At 37.9% G+C, this 19,201-nt stretch overlaps 1 long non-coding RNA gene across 1 annotated transcript; it reads left to right on the forward strand.

Moving 5' to 3' along the window:
- Window positions 1-62: 62 nt before the first annotated feature.
- Window positions 63-17,964, forward strand: LOC139176388 (uncharacterized). Its single transcript, XR_011560806.1, has 3 exons — window positions 63-913; window positions 3,381-3,496; window positions 17,548-17,964. It is a non-coding gene; the product is annotated as an uncharacterized lncRNA (long non-coding RNA).
- Window positions 17,965-19,201: the final 1,237 nt, after the last annotated feature.

Genomic DNA, 19,201 nt, shown 5'->3' on the forward strand with positions numbered 1-19,201 from the left:
ATTGGAACTAGAGAATTCCAACAAAGGGCTCTGTAAAATAAAGATGTTTTCATGTCATGGCATTAAGAAACTGGTCTTTGGGGATCTGGTTACAGTGGACTTGCTACAAGAAATAACCCTATACTACAAAAACATTCTTTGGCTTCCCAAGGTGGCACAGAATCTGTCTGTCAATGCAGGAGATGCAAGAGGCACGGGTTCGATCCTTGAGTTGGGAAGATCCCCAGGAGTAGGAAATAGCAGCCTGCTCCAGGATTCTTGCCTGGAATTCCATGGACAGAGAAGCCTGGTGGGCCATAGTCCATGGGGTTGCAAAGAGTTGGACACGACTGAGCACACAACTCATAAAAGCGTCCTTGGGGTTTGTAAAAGTTTTATTTTCCTTTCACTCACTGTCACCATAATCAACAGTATTCTATAAACTGCTGTCATTTAAAATCACTTTTAGTCTCTAGCCCTGATAACTCTTCACCCAAAACCAATTACCAGCTTGCATAAGGAGTTTCCATGGTGGCTCAGGCAGTAAATAATGCTCTTGTCATTCAGGAAACCTGGGTTCTATCCCTGGGTCGGGAAGATTCATGGAGAAAGGTATGGCAACCCACACCAGTGTTCTTGTCTTGAGAATCCCATGGACAGAGGATCCTGGTGGGTTGCAGTCCATGGGGTTGCAAAGAGTTGGACACGACTGAGCAACTAACATTTTCTTTTCACTTGTTTCATAGGGCCTTTCCATATGACATGTGAAGAGTCTGCCACAGAGGCCAGAGATCCTGACTCTGGTTTCATCCATCTTTAGCATCTCTTCATTTCCTTCTTTCTTAATGTGGATTGCCAGAGAAATTAAGAATCTTTTGGAAGAGAATAGAGCAATGGTCCTCAATTCTGACAGTGTCACAATTAGTTAATAAAGGTAAGTGCCCAGGTGCCTGATGCTGAACCCACAGAGGGCAGCCTACAATGCCCCATGTTGTCCTTGTCAAATCAGAAGCCAAGGACCTTGGCTGTATTAAGCAACCACTTCAGTTCAGTTCAGTTCAGTTGCTTAGTTGTGTCCGACTCTGTGACCGCATGAATTGCAGCACGCCAGGCCTCCTGGAGTTCACTCAGACTCACATCCATCGAGTCAGTGATGCCATCCAGCCATCTCATCCTCTGTCGTCCCCTTCTCCTCTTGCCCCCAATCCCTCCCAGCATCAGAGTCTTTTCCAATGAGTCAACTCTTCGAATGAGGTGGCCAAAGTACTGGAGTTTCAGCTTTAGCATCATTCCTGCCAAAGAAATCCCAGGGCTGATCTCCTTCAGAATGGACTGGTTGGATCTCCTTGCAGTCCAAGGGACTCTCAAGAGTCTTCTCAAACACCACAGTTCAAAAGCATCATATCTTTGGCGCTCAGCCTTCTTCACAGTCCAACTCTCACATCCATACATGACCACAGGAAAAACAATAGCCTTGACTAGACGGACCTTTGTTGGCAAGGTAATGTCTCTGCTTTTGAATATGCTATCTAGGTTGGTCATAACTTTCCTTCCAAAGAGTAAGCGTCTTTTAATTTCATGGCTGCAGTCACCAACTGCAGTGATTTTGGAGCACACAAAAATAAAGTCTGACACTGTTTCCATTGTTTCCCCATCTATTTCCCATGAAGTGATGGGACCAGATGCCATGATCTTCGTTTTCTGAATGTTGAGCTTTAAGCCAACTTTTTCACTCTCCACTTTCACTTTCATCAAGAGGCTTTTGAGTTCCTCTTCACTTTCTGCCATAAGGGTGGTGTCATCTGCATATCTGAGGTTATTGATATTTCTCCCGGCACTCTTGATTCCAGCTTGTGTTTCTTCCAGTCCAGCATTTCTCATGATGTACTCTGCATAGAAGTTAAATAAGCAGGGTGACAATATACAGCCTTGACATACTCCTTTTCCTATTTGGCACCAGTCTGTTGTTCCATGTCCAGTTCTAACTGTTGCTTCCTGACCTGCATATAGGTTTCTCAAGAGGCAGGTCTGGTGGTATGGTATTCGCATCTCTTTCAGAATTTTCCACAGTTTATTGTGATCCACACAGTCAAAGGCTTTGGCATAGTCAATAAAGCAGAAATAGATGTTTTTCTGGAACTCTCTTGCTTTTTTGATGATCCAGCAGATGTTGGCAATTTGGTCTCTGGTTCCTCTGCCTTTTCTAAATCCAGCTTGAACATCTGGAATTTCACAGTTCACGTACTGCTGAAGCCTGGCTTGGAGAATTTTGAGCATTACTTTACTAGTGTGTGAGATGAGTGCAATTGTGCAGTAGTTTGAGCATTCTTTGGCATTGCCTTTCTTTGGATTGGAATGAAAACTGACCTTTCCAGTGCTGTGGCCACTGCTGAGTTTTCCAAATTTGCTGGCATAATAAGTGCAGCACTTTCACAGCATCATCTTTCAGGATTTGAAATAGCTCAACTGGAATTCCATCACCTCCACTAGCTTTGTTCGTAGTGATGCTTTCTAAGGCCCACTTCACATTCCAGGCTATCTGGCTCTAGGTGAGTGATCACACCATCGTGATTATCTGGGTTGTGAATATCTTTTTTGGTACAGTTCTTCTGTGTATTCTTGCCACCTGTTCTTTATATCCTCTGCTTCTGTTAGGTCCCTACCATTTCTGTCCTTTATTGAGCCCATCTTTGCATGAAATGTTCTCTTGGTATGAGACCTGTAAACATGCCCCTGAAGTTATGAGGTTCTGCACATGCCTCTTGGGGCCAGTGCCCAGATAGGACTCAGACCTGTCTGGACATCATTCTTTACTTACAGGCACTTTCTGACTTCACACATGACCTCTGTCCCTGGCATTTGTCGTTCACTCAAATTTTCCCATTGTTCTTGTAAAATGGGAGAAATATAGGAGATGTGTTTTCCTTCCAATGTGAATGTACTTTTTAAAAGAGCCTTACAACAAAACTTGCTTCCATACCTAAAATAAATTTGTGACAAGTTATCTGGGTAAAGAGAAGATGATCTCTTGTCCGTCTATCTTCTGGAAGGTTTCCCTTTATTGGTCAGTTCTTTTCTCTGGGGCAGTCTACTGTCTCAAGCTCTCAAATGTCCCCCCTCCCCTGACTAAACTTGGCTGTAATAGCTGAGGTTACAGACCGAGGGAAGCGTGCCTCACTGGAGCTGTGTCTTTTAACAGTTTAAAGCTAGCATCTATTAAACCTCGAGCTGCCTCTTTACTATGAAGTTTATTCACAGGTAAGATTTAAGGTTAAAATGTTTTTGTCAGTACTAATTTGAAGATTGTCATTTTTTCCCATAAATTTGGTTGCATATCCTTCATTGCCCCCAAATTAAAATAGATCTGTGAGCATTTTTGAAAAAGTGCTTCTTTATTTCAGAGTATTTGTAAGTGGTCCTGGAAAAGGAAAATGTTTCCTGATGAAAAAAGATCTGAGAAATTCTAGAAAAACAAGTTGGTTTCTTCTCTACAGGACTTATCAGAGCATTTAACAAGGTACTATTCACTGTGGTTGTAATATTTCCCTCAAATTATTTTCCCATAAAAGTCTTTTTATCACAGAGCATTTATGAAGACTAGGTTTTGGGGAAATTGCTTTGGTAAAATGGTGTCCTAAATTTCTTAAATAAGAACTGTAGAACAGAGAAGACAGAAGATACATATCGACATAAAAATTGGTATACATGATCTGACATGTTCTATGACAATAGGAAAATTTGAAATTGGATCTGCTTCAAATAATCCAGAACTTTTGATCAATGTGTACCTCAAGATGGCATATCCATGGCCAGCTTTGCCATGCAGCCATCTGAAAGACAGAGATCTTTGATATTATTCTCAGCAGTTGGCAGCATTACTGAAAAAGTGTATGCAAATATTAAAAATGGGGTGGATCCAGACCAATCCTAACACTGCTGCCTAGGGAGTTAAGAGATTTGGAGCAAAAATCATGAGACCTTTCCAAAATAGGCACGGTGTTAAATTGCACCAGAGATAAGCAGGCAAGATATAAAGTGTGGGACAGCTGTTGTGGCTGATACTGCTCAGTAGACAGGCAGAAATATTGGATCATCTCCTTCGTTAGCACCAGTGTAGTAACCATTAAGAGCGAATCACATTCATATTGTTCTTGTTTAAAGCACTTACTGATCCACTCAACAAGTATTTACTGGGTGCTTACAAAGTAGTAGCCTCTGTCCTGGTCACTTGGGTTAGAGTGGTGACAAAGTAGGTGATGTCTCTGATCCTGCATGTCCACTGTCTAGTTTAATCTTTACAGTGTTCTCATTTAATAGAACACAAAACTGAGATTGTGACTGTAGCTTTTCAAGTCTGGGAAGTATCTTAGAAAAATTTTTATTCACACTCTGCATTTTACTCATGAAGAGAGAAGTTTAAAGGGTTATCCTTTTTGACAGAAAATAGAGACAGCAAGGATGAAAAACCAGGTCTTCTGCCTTCCAGCGCTGGTCTCTCCCTGGTGCTGTATGCTGCTTAGAAAACGGATATGAATTGGTATGAGGTAGGCAGTCAGTAAAGGTGTGATTCTCAGAGAGCGGCCACAGTCTCTGCCCTAACACAGCAGGAATTTGACTGTGTCAGCTCAAGGTGCTAACTGAAAATCCAAAAGAAGCAGTGGCTTGAAGACCACGCCAAATAGTATTTCTAAGGTTAAAGGGGCGAAGGGAACCCCCCTCACCATTAACTGAGAAGGATGAAGCAAATGGTCCCAGAATTCCTGCTTACATTTTACTGGATTATGAAAGCACAGTGAACGTGCTCCAATTTAAACTTGGCCAGACACTGGGGGATTAAGTTTCATGACACAAGGGGTTGGTACTGCAATCCTTGTAAGTTCCTCATGAGAAGATGAAGCTCTTATATGTCATTACATGTAGGGAAGAGATTTAAGAACCATATTCCTGTTATAAACAGTATTAGAAATCAGTATTTTATTTCCCCTTGATTGCAACACTAAATCTAGGAATGTCAAGGGAGAGAATGTACTTCATGGAATGCAGAAAACTTGATTTAAAAAGCCTTAATTGGTGAAAATGTATCAAAGCAAGGGAAGCAAATAGCACAAATTTCACATTTCAGTGTTCTTCCTTGATTTGAGTTACTTGAAAAGATATTAGATTGATTGACTGAATGGATGAATGAAAGGGGATTTGGTGAATATCAATCAACAAACATGTATTAAGCATTTACTATGTGCAAAATACAATTAGATAGTAAATAAAAAGATGAATAAATCCTGATCCCTGAGAGATGACAAATGGTATAATACAAGGATGAATATTTTCATGTTCATTAAAGAAGTATGGCATGTTTGGGAGAGCAAAATTATTTCTCACTTTGGGAAATATAATCATAAAACAATGAGCAAATCTTTGTTGTGTATGAGAATGTTGGGTCCGAAGAACCCAGTTAGACATCTGCTACCAAAATTATGGAATCACATGATTTACCTTTTGGAAACTTAATTTGGTATGGATGGTATGATTTAAAATACCATTTGCAGTATGACCTATAATAATTGCTGTTATTTTTTGAGATGATGTTATATTGGCCCAGATCCTTCTGAAGTTGGTTCTGACATTTATAAAGGAGCAGTTAGCTCTTTTGCAGACAGCAAGCTCACCATCCTTGCATACTTGTATCTAAAATAGTCCTAAAATTCTCTTTATTGCCACTACACTGTTTCCTAAAATGAAGCATGAGATCATGGTAGTATTTAGTTATTGGTTCAGTTTTCTGTCTTCTTAGATCTTTTTAAAGCTCTTATGTCCTTACAGAATGACCTCCTATTTAATGTCTGATCACATGATCAGCTATTTACAAAGTGCTGGTGTTCTAATTTGATTCCTTTTGATAACATAAGAGAACATTTAGTTGTATGGTCTTCGGTTAGGATTATTTACTCTCAGAGTCTTTTGAAACTGTGCAATGGCAGAAAACAGATGAACTAAACAGTAATATTTTATAAGAAATTAAGGTGATCCTTCTGAAAAGGAATTTCATCCAACTATTTCCCTTTATTGATTATATAGTTCTAAATAAAACAGATAAAAAACTCAGCCAGTGAATGTGCCAAGCCATGCTTTGTTAACTTGATTATTAAAATATATTGTAATCTATGTATTACATATATCACATTTTATTTGCATAGGAATATATGCATTTAATTTAAAAAATTGACTTGTACTTACACTATTTGTAGTATTATTTACTAAAATTCTTATCTTACAATCCATGGCTGAAAGTTCCTTTAAGGCAAACTTGTTAAATACCAGTCCCCAACTTTATTGAAAATCTATTTTGCATACATAATACATTCCACACTCTTGCAAGATGTAAGTCACTATCCCCTAATAACATTCTTACATAGCACATTACATTTTTTTCCTTTGCAGGAATGAAATATCTCTTTGAGTTGGCATTATCTTGTTTTGTGAAAGTTTGGTAAATTTTAACTTTGACCTTAGACAATTGGTTGTGATCTTATGGAAAGGATATAAAACATTATCCTTATGCAAGTCTCCATGAGTGGCTATTTTTGCTCTTAGTTCTCAAAAGGAACAAGTAAATACTGCAGGACAAGTTATTTTTAAAGGTTTTTAAATAGTGTTTGTTATTTCAAGGCATTAACGAGTAAAATTTCTTAGAAAATACTGGTCAGTTGTGTTTATTGCCTTATGTCAACACGCTTGTCATTTTGAGAAAGTGTCATAATCCTAGAAGAAGATGGTTTGCACTCCTTGGGTCAGATTCTAATCTAAGAAGTGTTCTGTGTATCCCTGCATATCTCTCAAAGGATCTGTGGCCCCCCAACTGTAAACATCTCGCTTCTCATAGCACAGCACATGCATACTGGAAATGCTTAGATTCTTCACAGTGCAAATGCAAATTGGGTACCAATATGGAATAATGGAAGGGTGCTTATCCACTTGTAATTGTCTCCCTTTTTATCCTTTCCATCATCTTTACATTGTTGGCATAGTTTGGGTAAGCCAGTTATATTGAAGGGTACAGACTGAGCAGAGACCTGGAATCCAGGTTTGGATTTGCCTACAAGTAGCTACTAAACTTTAACTCAAACTTGCTGAGCTTAAGTGTACTTATTTTGTGAAATGAAAGATTTGTAAACAGGCAGCTCATGGCTTAAATCTAATGTGCACAGGCATTTTGTTTGGGCTACATACTGTTTTAAAAGTCAGGAAACTTCACCTAAGATTTCTAGTATCTCTTGAGAAATAGATGTGACACCTGGAGCCTGCATTCTCAAACAACAATCTCCTGGGCCCTGTAGCTTTCTTGGTTTGCCATCCAAGCACTTGTCTGAATTTTATTCCCTTGATCTTCTAAAATGGTATGACTCTTTGGCTTTGCTTCAAGAAACATAGTGGGAAAAGTTTAATTCCTCTTAAAAGTCATTTGACAAGTTACTTTTTTTGCTGTCTTACAATGTCTTAGTTTTTCTTTGATTCCACTCCGACCTTACACACTTAAAAGGGATACAGCTCTCTACCTATGTATGGCCTGTCCTCTGCCCCCTCTTTATGGGCAAAAGTCGGGGGAGAAACCTCGGCTTTATTTTTTGTACCTGCATTTAAATTTTTTCCTTCAATGATTTTACCTCCAGATAGATAATGTAAAATAACTTATTGTCATTTCTGTGAAAATTAGAGAAACTGCGACTCTCTACTTATGAAACCCAGAAAGTATGTAGAATAGAGAATAGAATAGTGACTCTCACTTTTTGAAGCTGTGCTCCTTCACATTTTTCAGTTACCATACTGTATCTAATCAGATTCTTGCAAAGCAATGCTATGCATACAACGATTCTCCTATAACTCTCTTTGGAGACAGAGGCCAGCTGCTGTGGTGAGGGTTAGCTGCTTCTTATGGCTTGGGATCATCTTTCATTAAAAATCACAGATGGTAGTATATCCTTCTCACCATAAGAACTGATATAAGCTTTGGTCAAGAGAAGGAAGAATGCATGACCATGAAAAACTTCTTCAAATAAAATATCCCTGAATCAATTGACATGTACCTTCAGTTGAATCCTCATCCCTAATTTTTGGTGAGAATCAGTATAGTCAATAAAAATCCAGGTTAGTGAAATAATCTTGTATCTATGTAGAGGGGGTAAGTAGGGGGGGGATGTTCAATGAAATAAATTTATTTCTGGTTGATTTAATAAGAATTGATTTTATATTGAAAAAATCTAAGTAGTAACGTTTGAGAGATGGTTTAGAGAAAGACAATGCTGCTGTTGCTGTTTGGTCACAAAGTCGTGTCCAACTCTTTGTGACCCCATGGACTGTAGCCATCAGGCTCTTCTGTCCATGGGACTTCCCAGGCAAGAATACTAGAGAGGGTTGCTGTTTCCTTCTCGAGAGGATCTTCCTGACCCAGGGATAGAACCCGCATCTTGTGCTAGGCAAGAGGATTCTACCACCGAGCCACCTAGGAGGTCCCAGAGAAAGACAGTATGCATTTACTAAAATAAAACCTTAGTTTCTAATTAGGTTTTTACAACATGACCACTCTTCAACAGCTGTAGAACAAGGCAAATGTTGCTTTCTAGTCAAATGTGATCACTGAAGAACTCCGTTACCGACAGCTAAGGACCATCTAAAGATAAAGCAAAGTTTTGCAAGGTGCTTCTCTTTCACCTGCTGATTAAACTGTGAAAAATCTGTGAGCCCAGATGCAAATTTCCCTGTTCCTGTTTTACTGGACAAGCTCCCAGGACTAGATTAGAGCTAATGCAAATTAGAGAATTTCCACCATTTGATTCAGGGAAATAGCTAGCTTGACACACAAACCTCTTGGCAGTGAGGTCCTGCACAAAAATACAGAAATATGAGCTTTGATGTAGTTAAGGAGCATAGGGGGCAATAAGGTTCTTTACTATAGAATTATTTCTCTATTTGGGAAGCAGATTAATCAGATTCTCAATTTGTGGTTTGATCCTTTCTTTTTTCCTCCTCATCTCTCGTTTGGTTCTCTCTGCTCAGTGTTGACTATCTGCTGAAAGTGAAACAGAACACCATAGGAGAGACTCTCTTTTCCAGTATGTGCTTCTGCTGTATGCATTTCCCTAAGTCTCTCATTGGGAAATTCATTCCAAAAGAAAGTTCAAAGCATAAGGGGGTGCATTTTGTGAGACATATAGGCAGCAAATAAATGGGGTAAAAAAGACTGGTAAATTGATCTCTGCTTCATATTTGACTACACCTTTAAAAAATTTCCATGGAAAGTGGGTGTAATATTTAAAATATTTTGTTATGAAAATCTAGACACAATTCCACAAAAGACAAAAATGTCTGGAGGCATTATTTTTGTGGATGTTAATCTCAAGCTCTTTCATATCCAATCATGACTGGGCTCCAGAAATTCCTTAGTAATATAAGGAATTTGGTAAATTTTTATAACAACTTGTTCTCTGGCATCTTTGGAGCCCTCATGATCTGCTGTAGGATCATCATTTGCCAAACTGTTCGGGAAGGATAATAATTAGTCCTGGGCAAACATTTAAAAAGTGAATTAGCAATTAACAAAATAGAGGTGGGGCTAGAGACTATTTTATAAGCTTCATTTATATTTAAGCTTGAAAGGAGTCCTAGGGTCAGATGGACCAACACCTTCATTTTACAGACGAGAAAACTGAAGACCAAAGAACATAAATGCCACAATTTAGGTTACATAACAGCTGTAGAACCAGAATGAATTCTTGATTCCCAGCCCAAGGCTTTGTTATTAGGGCCTGCTGCCTTAGATTTTCCTACCAGATCTGTTGGCTTGGGTAGAATTCTAATAATTCTGATAAAAGTTTGTTTTGTGAAGCCTGCATCACATTATGTCCTTTCAGCATCGTAAAAAGGAGCTTAATTTGAATGTCCTTGTAGCATACTGCACCAACAAGTGTACCAGCTTAGCCAGTACAGTACCATCACCAGGCTCCAAGAACACTGTGTAACTTTTCCCACCTGATGCTAGCCCCTATCTGTCATGTTCAGATTTAATTCTGAAAGGCTGCCCAATTTCTCCTGTATGTGACTAATCTTACAGAAAATGCTACTGTTAGTGTATGGTGATTTTCAAGAAATCTCCCCTCCCTAAACCTGCTTCAAATTAATGCACAGAAATAAACTGAGTTATTTTTTTCCAGAAAATATCAGCTTAAATAATAAGAACGTAAATGACAAACTAATTGAATATTAAGTTGAGATATCTAAGTTTACATAAAAATAGCTATTTTGCTAAATCATGGAGCCAAAGCCAAGTATGCATATGAGACTTATCCTTGGGGTTTCTTAAGCTGTCTGTTTTGAATACTAGGCATCTTGAAATCATCATTTTGGGTATCCAACTTGTCCCTCTTTTGTTTTTGTTTTCTGAAAAATTTATAAAGCCAGACTGCTCAGTGGGAATGAAATTCTTCCTCCAGAAAGAAAAGAGAAAAATCTGAACATAGAGAAGGCCCATCTTAGAATATCTGTGACTCAAAACTATCTTTGAGTATTATTTCTGGGTTTGAGTAATCTTCATGGGTTATAGGTGCCATAAAAGTCATGGCATGGAAGAAGGAAAAGATGGCGATGGAAATAAAGAAAAAGGAAGAGCAGGAGAAAAAGCAACGGAGGGAGTAAAAGGAGAGAATGGAGTGTGGTAGAATATTTCTAGAAATGGTTCCAAGTATATTTGTCCTGTGGTCTCTCACTGTTAGGTTGTTGTTGTTTTTAAAAAACAGCTTTATTGAGTTATAAGTGACCTGTCCTAAAATTCACTTATTGCAAGTATACAACTCAATAATTTTAAGTACGTTGAGTTTATCATTCCAGTGTCACTTGGCTTCCATTGTTTCTGAAAAAAAGTTAGTCATTAAATGCATTGGTGTTCTTTTATTGTCTTCTCTGTTCTTCAGCTTGGAAAATTTCTGTGGATCTATTTTTAAGTATCTCCCAGATTTCACTGCCATATTACACTTCCTGTTGAAACTATCTGGTCAGTTTTTCATGTCAGTAAATGTATTTTTCAGTTCTAGAATTTCCATTTAGGTCTTTTAATAATATAATTTGTATCTCTTATTGAGGCAGTCTTTTTGCTGAATCACTGTCATCATATTTTCCTTTAAATCTTTAAATATTATAGTTTCCTTTCATCTTTTGAACATATGTATAATAACCATTTTCAGGTCTTTGTCTGATAAATCCAACATCTGGATTATCTCAGAGACAGTTTCTATTTACTGCTTTTTCCTCTGAGTATGGGTCATAATTTCTTGATTCTTTGCATACTCATAATTATGTTGTTGAATACAGGACACTTTAGACAATCTCTTGTAGCAACTCTAGATTCTGAATTTTTTTCCTTGAAAGATTTGTTGCTTGTGTGTTTAATAACTTGTCTGGAATATATATGTGAAGTCTGTCTCCTTGCAATGCATGGCCCCTGATATCCATATTCTCTTTCTCTTTACTTTTTTTTTTTCTTTTATTTTTAAGTCTGACTTTGTAGGGATCATTTCTCTGCCTATGTAGCTTAGTGTTCAGCCAATAATTGATCAGAGGCTGTCCTCAAATACAGAGTCAGTGTGGCTTCTATTCACTGCTAATGTGTTTGTAGGTAGGCCAGAAAGTATATTCAAACTTCAGATAAGTTTCAAGTCCACATCAGCTTTTACCTTCTGCTGGGTTCTCTTGTTTTTCCTCTTCATATACCCAGACTCAGCTTCATCAGCCAGGAACATACAGGTGGCTGTGCACATGCATAACCTCTGATCAACCCAGGATAATTGAAGAGTTTATCCCATATATATGTTTCACTTCCCACAACTCTCTATTAAAACTCTGGCTAGTCCACCAGTCCAGTGCTTGCTCCAAACATGCCAGCAACCTCAGGCTAATGGAGTCCTAGTCCTTATTTGTCACCAGATCTTCTTTTTAACTGTTCTCTTTAGTTCAGTCGCTCAGTTGTGTACGACTTTTTGTGACACCATGGACTGCAGCATGCCAGGCTTCCCTTTCTAGCACCAACTCCTGGAGCTTACTCAAACTCATGTCCATTGAGTTGGTGATGCCATTCAACCATCTCATCCTCTGTCGTCCCCTTCTCCTCCGGCCTTCAATCTTTCCCAGCTTCAATGTCTTTTCAAATGAGTCAGCTCTTCACATCAGGTGGCCAAAGTATTGGAGTTTCAGCTTCAACATCAATCCTTCCATTGAATATTCAGGACTGATTTCCTTTAGGATGGACTGGTTGGATCTCCTTGCAGTCCAAGGAACTCTCAAGAGTCTTCTCCAACACCACAGTTCAAAAGTATCAATTCTTTGGCACTCAGCTTTCTTTATAGTCCAACTCTCACATCCATACATGACCACTGGAAAAACCGTAACCTTGACTAGATGGACCTTAATTGGCAAAGTAATGTCTCTCCTTTTTAATATGCTGTCTGGGTTTGTCATAGCTTTTCTTCCAAGGAGCAAGCATCTTCTAGTTTCATGGCTGCAGTCACCATCTGCAATGATTTTGGAGCCCCCCAAAATAAAGTCTGTCACTGTTTCTACTGTTTCCCTATCTATTTGCCATGAAGTGATGGGATGGGACCAGATGCCATGATTTTAGTTTTCCGAATGTTGAGTTTTAAGCCAACTTTTTCACTCTCCTCTTTCACTTTCATCAAGAGGCTCTTTAGTTCTTCTTCGCTTTCTGCCATGAGGGTGGTGTCATCTGCATATCTGAGGTTATTGATATTCTCCTGGCAATCTTGATTCCAGCTTGTGCTTCATCCAGCCCAGCATTTCTCATGATGTACTCTGCATGTAAGTTAAATAAAGCAGGGTAACAATATACAGCCTTGACATACTCCTTTTCTGATTTGGAACCAGTCTGTTGTTCCATGTCCAGTTCTAACTGTTACTTCTTGAACTGCATACAGGTTTCTCACGAGGCAGGTCAGGTGGTCTGGGATTCCCATCTCTTTAAGAATTTTCCACAGCTTGTTTTGATCCACACAGTCAAAGGCTTAGGCGTAGTCAAACTGACAGTACTCCAAAATAAGTGAGTCCTCTCCAGCAGCAGCAACAGCAACACTGCTTATTGTTTTCACAGCCTGTCCCACTCTGGCTGAACTACTGAGGGAGGGGTGGTTGCAACCCCAGGCAAAATGCCACAGGTTTGTGCTGTTCTTACCCCAAGTTTAGTCATTTTCATGAATAAATACATCTCAGTTTGTTATATGTTTTTGGTTAAATTCCAGAATGTTTAGATAAATGTTTTAGATTTTTAGTCCAGCTTTAAAGCTGCTTTTGGGAGACAGGATTTTTTGATTTCCTTATGCTGTCATAGTGGAAGTTGGAAGTCTCCTACACTTAGTTTTCATGACAAGATCTTCATTGAAGATGTGTCCATATCTTTTGCATGTGGATGTATTAATAAAAGGTCAGCCCCTGTTCCAAAAGTCATGCACTATATTTGCCATTACATCCCCCCAAAAGAAATACTCCATCCATCATCCATACATCAAGAAGCAAACGGGCTTAAGCTCTCTATCTGTAGTTCTTTCTCTATTTCCTTGTGAATGAATTTTCAGTGTTCTCATTTCTGATTGCTGATAACCAGGGTGCAGAGGATTATTTTTCCCCTTGGCAACAATAGCTGCCATTTAGTTTTCAGGCTTGGAGATTTGACAACGGAAGGGCATTATTTTTCTGCCTTTTTGGAAACAAATATTTAAAAAGAAGTAAGAATGTTTACTATTTAGTGAGTGTTTACTATGATGCCAAGAACTTTGTTAAGTTTTTACATTTTTATGTGTTATTATCTCCATTATGAGGCTTGGGAAAAGTAACTTACCCAAGGTCACTCAACCAGTAAGTTGTGAAGAAAGGATTCAAATCCAGGTCAGTTGGATGCCCAATTCCATGTTGTTAGTGACCATTCTAGACGCCTTTGGGATACTACTACTCCCAGGCATCAAGCAGGCAAACTTGATCCATTCTTGTTTTGAGAGACTGGTCTCAAATAAGGTGCCATTGCCAATGATCTACCATGGAGATTCTCTTCTCTCTCAACTGAAAACTTCCTTCTTCAGCCTTTCTTTACTGGCTTATTAAGTTTAGTAGTACTCTGGATAATAAAGGAAGGGATTTAGGGAAAGATGTGTTGGGTCCCCTGGGAAGAGGCATCTAAAATGGAGATTAGTATACTAGAGATTTATTAGGAAATGCTCAAGGAAACGGAAGGAAGTAGAATTGGGCAGAGGAACAAAATTGAGCCGTGATGAAATTTCAAGTGTCCTTAGACAGCCCTAAAGGGAGTTCAGATATGATAACTTGTTCAGAGTTGTAGAGTAGAGGCTTTTCGACCACCAAAGACCTGTCACTGGATATAGGCCACCCTGGGGTAGGGGTGTGATTTTAGGTAAGGCAGTGCTCTTTAGACTGACACCTCTTATCCAGCAGCACCTGCCACAAGCAGGGGAAAATAAGTCCTCTGGTCCTTAAGGGCGATCTGGGCATTCAGCACAACTGTTTATATACACACTTTTTCTTTCTGGAATTCTTTTCTTCCTTCAATTTGGCAAAATTGTTTGGAGAAAGTATTTTTTAAAATTGAAGTATAATTGACATATAACATTATACTGGTTTTAGATGTATAATATAATGATATATATATATATATATTATAATTCTTTATTCTTTCATTTATTTAAGCAAAATAAAATTTTTCAGTATGAATTTTTCTGCCAGGCTCTGTGTGAGAGGTTGGGGAAATGACAGTGAAAAATATGTATATGTACCAAGTTACTGTTCTTGTAATGTTTATAGTCTAAGGGAGGATATTTGTATTTAATCTCCTTCCTTAAAGTCTCTTGGTTAATCAGAAACTGGTTCTAGGTCAGTAACTCAATATAGCCTAATTTAAGCCAATTTTAATCTCTCATCCAAGCCTTATGCACTTGGCTATTGTTTTCCAAATCCTTTTAAATTAGTGGATAGCTTTCTTGGGTTGAATTATACTAGACTATGTTTAGAAATTTTTACCATTTATAAATTTACAATTATCAGCTTAATGGACTGTTAGCTGAGGGAAAGAAACATCTGTATAAAAAACAAAGCATTAAAAATTAATTACAATATTTGACAGAAAGTGGAGATATCAGCAGTTGAATTTGTTGCTCAAGATTATTCTAGCTTCTTAGTGTTATCCTATTATCCTTAAAGAAGAAATAGTGTATTTTAATTGTAATTACTTTTGATAATATTTTTACCCTAGGAATAAATTATTAATTAGAGTGTGCATTATAAATTACTTTTTTATTAGGTGATTTCTGTCTGCCAATAGTTTCTAGTTTTTTTTTTTTAATTAAACTATATCTCCTGGATTTATTATTAATAGCTTTGGGCTCTATTAAGAGGGAGGCTAATCTGATTTCCACCTTATGACTCCACATACAACTAGAAAAATGATTTTGCCTAACTGAGATAACTAGTAAACTATGTGTGGCCAATATAAATGGCTCTGGGTGAGGAACCACTTCTAAATCAATGTTTCATTTTCACATTTTTTTCACAATATTTCGCTATAGATTTTAAATTAATTTGCCTCACCATTATATGCATGCCAGGATGAAAAGACCCAGGCCTTTAAGACACTGGTCCAGGCATGGAAAGAAATCAGGAAGAGGACAAGAATACTCAATATACAATCAACACCAAGTGATAAAACAAACAAATTAATGGATCACTGATAATTTTCCTGTTTTTGTATAAATGGGGTACCTTGGATAAAATTGAGTCCTAAGACTTTTTTTCCTTTGGACATTTCATAGGTATAAATGGGAAAGAAAAAACAACCAATAAAGACCTTTAACAACAAAACTATTAAAATAGCAACACTCAAAAGTGTAAATCAATTCTTTAGTTTACCTTTTGAGCAATCAATCTATTTGTTTTGAAAACATCCTTTTAAAAGAATAGGGTCTTGAGACTTCCCTGAAGGTCCAGAGGTTAAGACTCCATGTTCCCAATGCAGGGAACCCAGGCTCATCCCTGGTCAGGGAATGAGATCCTGTACATCACAACTAAAGATCCCATGTGCTGCAATGAAGACATGGTGCAGCCAAATAAATAAATTAAAACAAAACAAAACAGGGTCTTGGGGGAATATGTATCTCATATATTACATAACACCCCAGGAAGGCCTAGGACAGCAAGCACCTCATAAACAAACCCTTTAATATTTCTATACTAAATAGACAAATAAAGATCACATGTAGTCAGTTGCAGTCAATTCAGGTTGGGTTTGCAACATAATTAATCAGCTGTCAGCTTAGGAAAAAACATTGATTTTTAGAAGTCTTTGGATTCCATAATTGTGGGTAAGAGACTGTGCATCTTTATTAATATGTATATTCCTGTCCCTGGAAACCTGAAGAGTCATTTATTCCCTGGAAAATATTCAGAGACCCTCATCTTGAAAAACTGAACTAACCCTTGGAGGAAAGTTAAGGTTTTGGTGATGATGCCTGTATTCATTGTTTGGGGATGGTGGGGATACAGGTGTAGTGCCACAAAAGAGAAAGACCAAGATAAACAGAAAAAAATTAAACCTGAAACCAAGATTATTTAGGAAACAGGAAAAAACTTTAAAAGAAAAACATTCAGAGAGTCAAGAAAATATTCCATGAAATAAGAACAATCAGAAAAGTGAGCACTCTTAAAGAATAAAACTATTCTTACCTACATAAAGGAAATTTGGTGCAAAATCTGGAAAATCAAGTAGAGTAAATCTCCTGGAATATAAAACAATAATAAGAAATAGAAATTCAAAATGCAATGAGATAAGAGACCAAACCAGGAGGTCCAACATCTTATGAAAAGGACAGAAAATGAAGGGGAGGAAATACTCAAAGCAGTGAGAGAAGATAGTTTGCCAAGTTGAAATGTGGATTTTCAGCTTGACAGAGGCTACTCAGTGCATGAAAAATGTCCAAGTTCTGAGGACTGAGGAGTACAAAGAAGACGACCAGGGCCTAGCATGTGTTCTTGGATAGCACGGTGTAGGGGGTAGACAGACCTGCCACATTTGGTGGGCTGTTCTTAATCCTATTTGAAGAGTCATCTGTGATTTATTTTGTGAACAAAGAGTGTTCTCTGTATCATCTGACCAAATGGTGTGTTGGTGGTAAGGTGCAGAGAGAGAGAGAGAGCAGCAGTCTTTTTCTACCAGAAAAGACAAAATGTTAGAATCAGATTATGCCAGCATTTATTAAGGCACTTTAAAAAAGAGCTTTGAGGGCCTTTATGAATGTTATAATACAGAGAAAAAAAGCAGGTTATTACTGCATGGTCTCATTCACTTGTATAGGCATGTAAGTTTGGAAAGTAATCCTGAAGGAGATATCCCATCCCAGAGATGGTGGGATGATGGGTGTGATTCTTATTTTCTTTATAATTCCCTATATCTTGCAAAGTAAGTATGCATCTTTTTATTAAAAATAATAATTAAATTTCTTCTTTTTTTTCCAGGAAGGGAAGATTTTTATATTTAAGATGCAAATACTCCTGGGAGGAGACCTGGTGAAAACCTAGGGATAGTAGCTTATGAAGGTCGGAGATGAAGGAGGAGCCCTTCATAAGCACTGAGAAAGCCCATGGAGGGGGGAACTACCCAATGAGGAGGTTATAAAACCCCAAAGGTCAAGCTAAAGATAGGCTTCATTTACTTCCTGCTTCCCTCAAAACTCTTAGCAAATGTCCTGAGATACAGAATTTTTTTATGTTGACATCACACTGCCTGAGGACTGATGTTCTCCAAGATTCTCTACCAAGGGGCAGAGGAGAGCAGAACTAGAATCCAGAAAGACTCTGGCCAGGGCTCAGCTGAGAGTGAAGGGAAGGAGCTGAGGGCTTACAGTGAGGTGAGTGGGGCTGGGCTCACATAGTCATTCTGCGAGTGCAGAGATCTTTCTGGATTATTTAAAAATAGATACAAATTGCTTTACTGACTGTGCTAGTATCCTTGAAGAAGGTTTCTGTGACTACTGTCCCTACTGCCATCATGAAGATACATTTATTCTCAATTGATCTGTGTGGAGTGCTATTTTGGGCACTTTAAAAAAGCAGGTTAATAGAAATAATTTGTATTTTTTCTAAGAGCTTGCATATTATGAGTGAGAACAATTTAAAAGCTTACTTTATGCAAACAGAAATTATAAAAGGTAGCTCCTCACAATGATGCCCTGGAAGGCCATATGATGATCCAATTGGCTAAAAAACACCCTTTAGTGAAGTTCAGGACTAATTTGGGCCTGAGAAAGGGAAAAAGCCTTGACTTTCAGGATAGCCTAGACTTTAATAATATTCAGTACTAAATGCATCTGGATTAATTTGATAATCTATCTCAAATAGTAATGATGGAGAATTGCTACAGAATTTTCTGCCCAGGTTAAGATTAAAAACAAATGATTCAAACTCTAAAAGTTACTTTACCCTGCAAAAATACTATTGTAGAATTTTATTTTTTTCAACACAAAAAGTAACAAAATCAGGGGAAGGCAGAAAAGGAACAGAAAAGTCAGTTTAAGAGATAATGTATTGCATTTAAAGAACCTGAATGCTATTACTTTTCATCACTTAACTTTTCAAAGAACACTTTCAGCTTCCTTATTTGCATGTTTCATTGTTTTCCAGCCTTTGCACTGTATGCTTAAAATGCAAATGGAATAATATAAGAATAATGAGAAGTAATACTTGAAAAGGTTCTGAGAAAATGTTGAAAAAAGGATCTGGTTTCCATCTGATTGAAAGGAGATAAGACTTGGGAGAACATGCAGGTTAGATATAATTTTATCTTAAGCTCTAACTAGAAGCACCATTGCTATCCTTCTTTCTCCTTTGCGCTGTGGAAAATTAGTGATTATTTCTCTATTTTGACTCCCTTACTCTTTAATCATTTCTCCTTCACATTAGGTGCTTATCAATCCGTTAATCGCAGTCCAATTAACGTTTATTTGAGCTAGTCATTGTCACATTTGGAATACAGAAAGCAGGATTTAGGGAAGCACGCATCAGTCTCCTGCTCCAAAGCCTTAATATTTGGCTCTCCACTGAATGGGCTTAAAAATCAGACATCTTAGGTTCCAATCCCAGCTCTGCCATTTCTAAAACATGTTACTTACCT

The sequence above is a fragment of the Bos indicus genome, chromosome 2 (genome assembly GCF_029378745.1).
Source record: "Bos indicus isolate NIAB-ARS_2022 breed Sahiwal x Tharparkar chromosome 2, NIAB-ARS_B.indTharparkar_mat_pri_1.0, whole genome shotgun sequence".
In the NCBI taxonomy this organism is placed as follows: Eukaryota; Metazoa; Chordata; class Mammalia; order Artiodactyla; family Bovidae; genus Bos; species Bos indicus.